Consider the following 12,255-nt stretch of genomic DNA (forward strand, 5'->3'; position numbering starts at 1 on the left):
AACATCCTATTTTAAAGTGTTTTAGTCTAGTTTATTTTTATTAATCAACTTCTCATTAAGTCTAAGATAGATTAAGAATTTTTTTAACTATTAAAAATTGTATGTCAATTTTTTGAAAACAATTTAATCAGCTACTATTTGAGCACTTATATCTGTTATTTTAAGAAATAAATTTTTGAGTTTTGTTCATTAAAATTTTTGTTGGTTTTAAATTATTTTCTTAGATAAACATAATTATTTTAGCTTCTGTTTTTCCCCTTTTTCTTTTCTCCTCACTTACTCACAGATGGAACTTCTATTGGAAGAATTCTTTTCCAACTCTCATTCCTGAAAGATTACAAAACAATGAGAGAAATGATACACAGATTTTAAAAAGACAAGAGAACTTTTGTCTTCAATGTCACTAGAGACAGCATCACATGATTCTGTTCAAAACTCTTCTTCAAGATGACATGTTAACCTTCTCTCCAGGTTTTACTCATTCCCACTTTTCCACCCAGTTCCCTTATTTTGGTAAGAAATACTTGCCAGAGTACCTTCCATCCCACCGGTCTTATGTTTATCTTTGGGTAAATGAAATGTTATCAAGGCAAGTAAAGTTTTAAATTGCTACACTGACAACCGGTAGAAATTCCAGTTGATGACTAAGAAGTTGAAATCTTTCATATCCTCATATTTTGACTGTACTTTGCCATCTTGCCTCTGTAAGCTTTGTAAAGTCATCAGAGATGTACCATTTCATTGCATCTCTTTGGCTACAAAAAGTGATGCCACACTCTCACACTCATATCTTTCTTTTTATTCTCTCTTCTTAATAGTCTCTCCAATTCTACTACCAAGATTGTTAATAGAAACTCAAATTACTATCCTCAATTGAAACTCCAACACTTTGGCCACCTAATGCAAAGAGCTGACTCATTTGAAAAGACCCTGATGCTGGGAAAGATTGAGGGCAGGAGGAGAAGGGGATGACAGAGGATGAGATGGTTGGATGGCATCACCAACTTGATGGACATGGGTTTGGGTGGACTCTGGGAGCTGGTGATGGACAGGGAGGCCTGGTGTGCTGCGGTTCATGGGGTCGCTGAGTCAGACCCAACTGAGCGACTGAACTGAACTATCCTCAAAATATTAGGTTCCTTTCCTTCCCCATTATGTGAAATGTCTTATAGAAATAGAATATCTTCCCATTATAGAAATAGCTTATCTAGAGTTAATATTTTTAATTTTGCTTAGTTTTATTTTTACAGGGAGAATCTTCTCATTCATCACTTTCAATTTTGAATCATACATCTATACATATTAGGGAAATTTAGGAGAAATGTCTATTACCTTTTCTGAAATAAAACAGTATAATGTCAGATAATTTAAACTCAGTATATTTAGTTGTCATCAGGGATTGTAAGTATTATTTTTGAATCCATTGTCCTTTTCTTTTGTATGAATCACTGAATACTTTCTAACACTGTCATTCCTTTTCCACTTTCATTAGTCTTTTACCATAGCCTCTTTCTCCAAATTATTTAGGGGCTATTTTCATCATATCAGCTAATCTCTGAAAAAATGAGCTTTGATATGACTCCAGCCTTTATAAGACCCCACTGCTTTTGTTTCATTGTTTTTATACATACTTGGCAATTATAATTTTATGATTCCAGAGTCTTGACAAAACCATCTAACTTTTTCATTCCATTTCACAAGGATTTTGAAGCTGCTGACTGCCTTCTTGTTCAACTCTACTGTATCACTCTTTACAGTCATGAAATGCTGTAAATCTATTTACACATTTCTTTTAGTTTGCCACTAATTTTCTTTGAATTCTTCTCCCCAAATCTATTATAACTTGAAAGTGTCTTATGTTATTTAAAATCATTTTTCATTTAGTATACAATTCTAATGAAATACGGATTATTAGTCCTCAAGTAAATAATTTATGTCACCATGCCTTGATGTCTTCATGTATAAAATGTGGATTTGAGAACAAATGGTTCCTGACACTAAAAGTACTTACTTTCCCATAAAATACAAAGGGAATGTATACTAGATTTATTATGATTTATACACAATTCCATCATATTTACCAATTGCTTTTTAAAATAGCTTTATTGAGATATAATTTACCTATAGAGTTCACTGTTTTGAAATATATACTTCTGACATTTTTAGTATATTTTCAAAACTGATCCACCTTTATCACTAATTTTAGAATGTTTCCTCACTCCCAAAAGAAGTTTATCCACATGAGCAATTATTCTTCATTCTTTCCTGCCCCCGCCCCGCCAGCTTCTGATGACCACTAATATACTTTGTGTTTCAACTAATTTGCTTATTCTGGAGGTTTCATAAAAATGAATCCTGAAACATGGTCTTTTGTAACTGTTTTTCATTTATTATATGCTTTCAAAGTTCACCATGTTATAGCATATTTCTGTACTTCATTTCTTTTAACACTTGAATAGTATTCCATTGTGGGAATATAGCACATTTGTTTATTCATTCATCAGTGATTAGACATTTATGTTGTTTATACTTTTTTGGTGATTGGCTAATGTTGCTCTCAACATTTGTGTACAGATTTTTGTGGGGACATATATTTTTATTTCTCTTGGACATATAGCTAGGAATAGAACTCCTGGGTCATATAACTCTGTGCTTAACATTTTTAGGAACTGTCGAAATACTTTTTGAAGTGGTTGTAACATTTTATAATTCAACCAACAATGAAAGAGGATCCAAATTTTTCCTGATCCTCACCAGAATTTAATATTATCTGTCTTTTTTTTTTCTTTTTTGTCATCCCAGAAGTGATGTCTCATTGTGGTTTTGATTCGTATTTCCCTAATGAGTAATGATATTGAAGATTTTTCATATAGTTCTTTGATATTAGTATAACTTCTCTTTAGAAATATCTATTCAACTCCTGTGCCCAGTTTTCAAGTTAGGTTGTCTTTTATTGTTAAGTTGTAAGAGTTATTTATATACTCTAGATACAAATTGCTTGTCTGATATATAATTGTAAATATTTTGTCCCATTCTATGATTGTCATTTCATTGTCTTATGATGCCCTTTAAAGCACAAATTTTTCTAAATTTGATAGATTCCAGGTTTCCTATCTTTTCTTTTGTCCTTTGGGCTTTTGATATTATTTCTAGGAATGCTATGCTTAATCTGGTTTACATATATTTACATCTATGATTTCTTTTAAGAGTTTTCTTATGTGAAATCTAAGATATATTCTGAGTTAATTTTTGTATATAGTATGAGATAAATTTGCACCTTTGTTTTTGTTATTTTTTGCCATGTAGATATCCAGTGTCCCAGCACCGTTTGTTGAAAAAATTCTTCTATGCCCATTGAATTGTCTTGATACCCTTGTTTGAAATCAATTGGTTATAGTTGTATGGATTTATTTCTGGACTCAATGTTATTTGACTGATCTGTATATCTATCCTTATACTATTATACTGTGGATTACTGTAGCTTTGTAATAACTTCTTACATGATGTGCAAATCTTCTAACTTTATTCTTTGTCAAGATTGCTTTGGCTATTCCAGGTTCCATAATTTTTTTCAAATGTGGTAAATATGCTTAAAAACCGTTAGTTCTTAAGTAGCAGTCAATTACTATCATTGTAAACTGTGGCTTGTGTTTTTTTGAAACTTGCATTTTCTGTAGCTTTTAGCACCTTACTTCTAGGAGTGCTAGAAACTCATACGTTTTCCACATATGTGGGTAGAATAATTGTTAGCTTGGCACCTCATAAAACACAGTACTGGCTCTATATTGTTGAAGAGCTCCTGTCTATGCTTGATTTGAGTGTTAAAATTTGCATAGGGCAAACACCAAGCACATATTGCTCTTTAGAACATCTGCAATTATGACATAGGCTTTTCCATGTTGTAGAAATAAAGGGTAAGAAATAAAACCAACAGGTTAGACTCAGTGACAGTCTTTGTAATTGTCCAGCCTCAGACTAGCCTTGGTAAAACACTAAAAAAAGAATCTCTCTATCCTCTCTTATGGAGAATTAATCATTATTGTGAATTTTAATCATTTGTTTAATTTTTGCTTTTAATGATGAATTAAAAATTTTTATCTAAAATTGCTATTTGTACTACACACACTGCATTAACTAGATAGTCTGTCTGCAAGAGCCCCAAGTTGAGAAATTCGAACTTGGAGATTGAAGAGAGCATTTAAAAAATAACTAAAACATTTTTGAACTTTCCAGGAATTGTCCTGTGCCTCAGAAACCATGTGATATTTTATAATTATTTGAAAACTATTTTCTGCAATTCATGGAGATAAAATGACCAAGGCAATGATAAAAATCCCAGAATAGCTCATATGTGGTTTTGTTTTGCCTTTGTATCTGGTGTTGTGATTGCTGTTGGAGAGCTTTTCTCTCTTTAGCAACACAGAATTGATTTTCTAAATGAAATGCATCACAGAAAAAGTGTCTAGTGACTAATTTTAATAACAATTTATGGAGCTATCACGGGACAAGCAGTCCTCTAACACTTATTTGCCCTTGAGATTTAGAAGAAATCATATCTCTAGTGCTCATAATAAGGAGCTAATTTAACTGAGTTCAAGTTAGCTGTGAACAAATGGATTAACAAGCACCTTATTAAAATTTTAATTTACATTTCATTTATCACATTTAATAGAATCAACTTTGTTGTTTCAGGGAGGGGAAAAGCATTAATTTCCAAGCATAACTTTAGGTACCATTAATTTCAAATGTTTTTATTGTTGGTTTTCATAGTTACCATAATTAGGTACCCTCTACAGCATGGAAATAGAAGACCCATAACGTAAAATTTTGTTGTTAAAGACCATTTAATTGTTCAACAAATTAAAAACATTTATATTTATATAGCTTTTGGATTTTCTTGCCACTGTAGAATGTTTAATTAAGGTAATTTAAGATCTTTGGTCCTCTTATGATATAATTTATGTAGTTATATATTTCTATGTCTGGAGGAATAGTCTGGATTTCCAATGATAATGTTTTGACTTAGGGCTTTATTTCTCATGCTACTTATTTTTCCCTTTGTCTCTAAAGTATTTCTGTTATTTGCATATGACAGTATATGTTCACATTTGTTAACAAAGATTCATGCATTTTATTGATAATAGAAGAAAATTGCTATGTGATCAGGAAAAAAATGATTTTTGTATGATTGTATTTACTATAATATCATCAAACAAGAGACTGATGACAAAAATGTTGGAATACACAAATATTAATTTTAACAAGGAAAAAGACTTAAAATCGTTGTGCATATTAAAAGCCTTTTATTCAGCTTTGCCTCTAAAGCAAGTCAGCTGATTAGTTGAACAGGAGTGAAAGGATATTTTTACCTTTTGCTTTTGATTTGTCTTTAAAATTGATTTATACTTATAATCCTTGAACTTTGCTGGTTCTTATGAAATAATTGATGACCTTGATCCAGTTTTACAATGGCAATCATAAGGATTTGATATACTTGAAGTAACAACTTTAATTACCTTATAGATTTCTGAATAAGGGAAAATAAGTATATATTGAAGGGCCTGTATTCTGTTTTCAGAAGTAGTATCCTGTCAAGATATTTTTCAGATTATATCATCAACATAGTAAAAAGTAACATTTCCTTAAAGTGAGACAAGTGATCTAATTTTAATGACAGTTCGTGTGAATGTCAGGCACCCAGATATAGTTTAGAATGCTTAGTAATTACAGCAATCTTTCTTCTCTTTTATTAATTATTTCAAGAAAAAGAAGTAAAAGCTTTAAGAATGGGCACAAAAGGCAGTTATATTGGATCTTTTTTGTAAAGCAAATAGCTTTCAAATCATTCCATTAACTGTCATCAGAGAACAAAAAGAATTAATCAAAAGTGACACCAATTTCAAGGGCCTGCCAAAATCTCAGGAGAAAAACAATACCATCATAAAAAAAAAGAGAAATTAAAGAGTACTGCCCTTGATTCCATAAAGAGATTTCACTTCTTTCCCTTGTGCAACCACATTTGTGCTTTAGAAGATTATATAGAAAATGTATGTTTTGAATTCTAGTGCATTTATTGCACTAGTTAAAGTGAATCAATACATTCCTTGATAACTGTTTTTTTCTGAGTTATTCTTTTTATTGGACAATTCGTATCTTTGTTATCTTTATATCTTTGTTAGCTTATTTTCTTGATTTTGACTAATTTTTTAACATGCTATTTGAAATTGTTAGAATCTTGAATGGAATGGCAGAGAATCACAATAGACAGTTAAAGCATACATTGTTTGAAAACTAAAAGTAAGATAAAAGTAAGTGAGTGAGTGAAGTCACTCAGTCATGTCCGACTCTTTGTGACTCCATGGACTGTAGCCCACCAGGCTTCTCCATCCATGGGGTTTTCCAGGCAAGAATACTGGAGTGGGTTGCCATTTCCTTCTCCAGGGGATCTTCCCCACCCAGGGATCGAACCCAGGTCTCCTGAATTGAAGGTAGACACTTTACCCTCTGAGCCAACTAAAAGTAAGATAAAAGTAGGGAAGGACATATGGAAAAAAGGTATTTTTGTTGAGCTTTAAAATGGAAATTCCTGGTGGCTCAGGTGGTAAAGAATCTGCCTGCAATGCAGGAGATCTGGGTTCTATCCCTGGGTTGGGAAGATCCCCTGGAGAAGGAAATGGCAACTCACTTGCCATTTGCATGGAGTATTCTTGCATGCAGAATTCTATGAAGAGAGGAGCCTGGTGGGCTATAGTCCATGGGTTCACAAAGAGTTGGAAATGATTGAGTGAATAACACTTTTAAAATGGAAATATCCAAGAGTTTCTAATTTAGTATCACTTATTGCACAGTTGCTTTTAAGTACCTGCTAAAAAGAAAAGACTTAATGTTTAGTTGGAGTATTTCAAACCTGCATGTGTTCCAGTATTCGTTAATACTGGTAACTGGTAACTCTGTGATGTACGTGCCTGCGTGCTCAGTTGCTGCGTCCTCTCAACTCTGTGGGATCCCTTGGATCCCAGCCCTCCAGGCTCCTCTGTCCATGTAATTTTCCAGACAAAAGTGCTGGAGCGGGTTGCCATTTTCTGCTCCAGGGGATCTTCTTGCCTCAGGAATTGAACCCATGTCCCCTGCATCTCCTACATTGGGAGGCAGATTCTTTACCACTGAGCCACCTGTGATGTGCATAGGGGTAAATATTACTTCTGTGTTTTACTAGAGTTAAGCAAGGCTCAGAGTGTTGAGATTACCAAGATAAGAATTGGTTAAAGGGGGCAGTTAGTCCTGGATCTCTAATTATTTCTTCAATAGTCTTCCCACTACACTACAGCTCCTATCTTCGTATGTTCTCTGCAAAGCGCCCTAAGTCTCAGACTTCAATAAGATGTGAACAGGAGAAACACATTAAAGCTAATTCCTTCTTTCTAATTGTTCACTTGGGAACCATCGGAGAACAAAACAAAAGTACCTGCCTCTGTGACACAACAGAGGAAGACAGAAAGTGAGGAATAAATACAATAAATAAATGAATAAATGAATGAGTGAATTAATAAATAGACAAGTGAATAGAATTTGTTAAAAAATAATAAGTTCTATAGAAACAAAGCAGATCAGGGCTTGGCGCACGGGGGGCGCTGGGTGAAGGTGTTAGAGAGATGCCCTCCTTGAAGTTTCTTTTTTCTTTTGTTTAAGAAGGTGTGTCACAATCTCTACATGCCTCATTATATTGTACATAATAAATGCTCGTGTGTGTGTGTTAAGTCACTTCAGTCGTGTCAGACTCTTTGTGACCCTATGGACTGTAACCTCTCAGGCTCCTCTGTCCATGGGATTCTCTAGGCAAGAGTACTGGAATGGGTTGCATGCTGTCCTCCAGGGGATCTTCCTGACTCAGGTATGGAACCTGCCTTTCTTATGTCTCCTGCGCTGACAAGCAGATTCTTTACTACTAGCATCACCTGGGAAGTCCACATAATAAAGTATAACAATTTAAAAATAGATTATGTAAATTATATATGTATGTGTATATATTTACACACACACACACACGTCTGATCACTTTTCAGATTCTGAATTTGTGAATTTACCTACTTGCTAAAATTAAACCTCAAGTCTATACTCAAGGTACCTTATTGACCACTCACAGATATGCACATATGCAGAGTAGCAAAACATTTGAGTCACCTGATGTGCATGCTCCCAGCTGAACAAGGAAATGCTGCTTTCTTATTTCAGATCTCAGTCTAGAAACAAGTGGCCTCTCCACAGTATATTTAGCATCACCTTTTTACAACTTTGTCTTTTTTTTTTTTTTGATAATGTTGCTGCTTAAAGTGGACTCCAAGCAATGTGATGAGATTTGTGTAGTATTCCTAGATGCAAGACATTATATTGTGCTCAGTGAATAAAATAGGTGTGTTAGATTAGCTTCATTCAGACCTGAGTTATAATGCTGTTGGCTGTGAGCTTTACATTAATGCATCAATGATATATATTAAATGATATCCTGAAGCACAAACACATAAAACAAGGTTATGTATTGATAGGCTGATCAAAATGTTGTGACTAGAGGCTCTTAGGAATCTAATCCTGTGCTTTCCCTAGGGCAAATGATTCAGTGCTTGCTAATTTAAATTTTATAATGACTTTATAGAACATAACTTTTGTGAATAATTAAAATAACTATAAGATTATATAGTTATTATATATATTTTTATGATATATATTTGATATATATACATTTATATGATATAATTTGATATATATTAAAATTAAAACTCTAATTGCAAGTAATTCTAACTTTCACCAATAAACCTGATTATTTTTCATGTTTGTTATTTTAGTATAATTCTATACAATGTAAGAGCTTAAAAATCATTTTCTTGAGGAATTACTCAAGAAATTCTGTTTGAGATTTCTCAGTTTGATTCTGTTTTCTGAGAAATTATTTTAGAGCTCCTTGAAAATATTCTATGACCTAGGATCTTACACTTGATTTGTGGCTCACTTCAATATCTTCCTTATAACACTTTGCTCATTTCTGTACTTTTCTTCCTGATTTTCTCTTCATGCTTCAATCTGGATATTTTCTATTGATCTCTCAGTTTACTAACATTTTCTTATGCTGTATCTAATCTACTGTTAAATTTATTAGTGCATAATTTCAGTTTTTATATTTTCTTTTGTAGAATTTCCATTAGATTCTTTTTTATAGATTTTAGTTCTGTTTGAATAGATGTTGCAATGAGTTCTTGAATATACAAAATTAAACTCAGAACTGACTATGTGGTAGAAAGTTAAGTTGTTCTGTCTAATACAGTGAAATAGTTTGGAAATAGAGAGGTAAAGGACAAAGAGAGATTATTGAGAGTAAGAGTGTGTTCAGAGGAATATGGTGAAGGATTGGACAGAAAGGTAATCAATGAGAAATGTACTATGATTATCTTCTGCCACACACACATTTTAATACATACCATACACACACACACACACACACAAATTACCTATATCTTCTGCTAAGATTATTGCTCACACATGCGCTGGTGAATTACTTTGAGTAAGGGAAATCAAGAAAAAAAAACAGCTAAGTTCACATCAAAAGCAGTGAGATTAAAATCATTGAAGAGTATGAAATACAGGTAAGATTAAGAAATTTGGAGCCAACCTAACTCCCTAAGAATTCACAGAAATCTTATGTTAAGGCATTGGGCTTCCTTTGTAAAATGTGATAAGGCTCACCAAGCTGATATGTTAGGCTTCCTCAGATGCTCAGTTGTAAAGAATCTGCCTGCAAAGCAGGAGGCCTGGGTTGGATGCCTGGGTCGGGAAGATCCCCTGGAGAAGGAAATGGCAACCCACTCCAGTACTCTTGCCTGGAGAATCCCATGGACAGAGGAGCCGGGCAGGCTATAGTCCATGGGATCACAAAGAGTCAGACATTTCTGAGTGACTAACTTTCACTTTCTGTTCAAGTTGATATCAGAAATATAACTAATTAAAGCATAGGGCAGCTTGCAGAAGTTTTTTCAGGAAGAATTACTGAATGAAGTCAAGGATGGATCTATGTGTAACAAAAAACATCTTTGAAGGAAGGCACTCACAAAGGTAGGAGGGTAACAAGAGTGATAGTGTCTAACAGTCAAAGCAACAGCCTGTCTCAAGGAGAAAGGAGTAGTCAACAACATCACATATAATTACTAAGTAAGATCAGTTCAGTTCAGTTCAGTCGCTCAGTCCTGTCCGACTCTTTGCGACCCCATGAATCGCAGCATGCCAGGCCTCCCTGTCCATCACCAACTCCTGGACACCAACACATGTCCATAGAGTCGGTGATGCCATCCAGCCATCTCATCACTAAGATAAGACTGGATAAATATATTCTTTTTTTTTTGGTTACTTAAGTCACATCATGGAGAAGGCAATGGCACCTCACTCCAGTACTCTTGCCTGGAAAATCCTATCAATGGAGGAGCCTGGTAGCCTGTGGTCCATGGGGTCGCTAAGAGTCGGACACGACTGAGCGACTTCACTTTCCCTTTTCACTTTCACGAATTGGAGAAGGAAATGGCAACTCACTCCAGCGTTCCTGCCTGGAGAATCCCAGGGACGGGGGAGCCTGGTGGACTGCCGTCTATGGGGTCGCACAGAGTCGGACACGACTGAAGCGACTTAGCAGCAGCAGCAGCAGCAGCAAGTCACATGAAGCTTTAACAAGAACGATTTGAGCCAGTAGCTATGGTACTAGATGCCAGAAAGTAGTGGGCAGAAGCATAAACTGCAAATAATAAATAAATTCAATAAGCACTTTGTACTTTTCCAAGAAGTTTTTCAATAAAGTAAGGATGGAAAAAAGAGTGACAGATAGAGGAGGGTTTTAAAATGTAACTGACAAGAAAGAGCCAGAAGAGAGAGAGAAATTAAGCCTAAACCAGAACACTCCTTTTAAATATGTTTTCTGGTATATGTGACACAGACTCTTTAATTACCCAATGAAATCTCTTCACTTCTAGAAAAATACTTATTAGATGTACTTACCAAAATTTCCATGCCATTTGAGGGACTTATTTGAGGCTAATTGGTTCTAGGTTAAGACCTTTTGCACCAAAGAGAGGGAAAATGAATGATGGACCAAGGTTCTTGAGACAGAAAGAATGAGTTCAAGAACAAAGATGAGGCATGTCTTGAAATTGATGGAGTTACCATAATTATCTTCTTTTAACATTAAGTGCTTTCAGAGACAATTAAGGGATGGCTCTTACTTTACATGCATTGGCTTTGTGTGTGTGTGTGTGCACCAACTTTCTGAATAGTTCAGCAAGATTCTAAGTCCACTCTATCAGTGGAAAGATGAGAGGCTGATTTGAACTTTTTTCCAATCAAAAGAGCATAAAGTTTCTTTATGGAATTCCCCAAACGTGTTATCGGTCTGGTCGTTATCCTAATCAGAGACAATCCCTTTTCTGTGCTTCAAGGGTGATCTGTACCTGCCTCATTCAGTTCAGTTCAGTTCAGTCGCTCAGTCGTGTCCAACTCTTTGCGACACCGTGAATCGCAGCACGCCAGGCCTCCCTGTCCATCACAAACTCCCGGAGTTTACTCAAACTCATGCCCATCGAGTCGGTGATGCCATCCAACCATCTCATCCTCTGTTGTCCCCTTCTCCTGCCCCCAATCCCTCCCAGCATCAGGGTCTTTTCCAATGAATCAACTCTTCGCATGAGGTGGCCAAAGTACTGGAGTTTCAGCTTCAGCATCAGTCCTTCCAATGAACACCCAGGACTGATCTCCTTAAGGATGGACTGGTTGGATCCCCTTGCAGTCCAAGGGACTCTCAAGAGTCTTCTCCAACAGCACAGTTCAAAAGCATCAATTTTTTGGCGCTCAGCTTTCTTCACAGTCCATCTCTCACATCCATACATGAGCACTGGAAAAACCATAGCCTTGACCAGACGGACTTTTGTTGGCAAAGTAATGCCTCTGCTTTTTAATATGCTATCTAGGTTGGTCATAACCAGATATCAATTAATCATCAGTTTTGACCTTTGAAAATTATCTATTTATTTATATCCCTGCCTCATACTAATAAAGAGAAGTGTGGGCTAAGTTGCTTCAGTCGTGTCTGACTCTTTGTGATCCTATGGTCTATAAACTTGCCAGGCTCCTCTGTCCATGGGATTCTTCAGGCAAGAACACTGGAGTGGGTTGCCATGCCCTCCTCCAGGGGATTTTCCCAACTCAGGGATTTAACCTAGGTCTCTT

The 12,255-nt window shown here is 35.3% G+C and overlaps 1 long non-coding RNA gene across 2 annotated transcripts in view; it reads left to right on the forward strand.

Annotated features, from left to right (window-relative positions):
- The window catches only part of LOC122678978, a 40,448-nt gene extending 39,498 nt beyond the window's left edge, over window positions 1–950 (forward strand). For both annotated transcript variants that reach the window (XR_006336303.1, XR_006336302.1), the window contains exon 4: window positions 287–950. This is a non-coding gene — a long non-coding RNA (uncharacterized LOC122678978). The remainder of the gene's footprint in view (window positions 1–286) is intronic.
- Window positions 951–12,255: the final 11,305 nt, after the last annotated feature.

The sequence above is a fragment of the Cervus elaphus genome, chromosome 21 (genome assembly GCF_910594005.1).
Source record: "Cervus elaphus chromosome 21, mCerEla1.1, whole genome shotgun sequence".
NCBI lineage: Eukaryota > Metazoa > Chordata > Mammalia > Artiodactyla > Cervidae > Cervus > Cervus elaphus.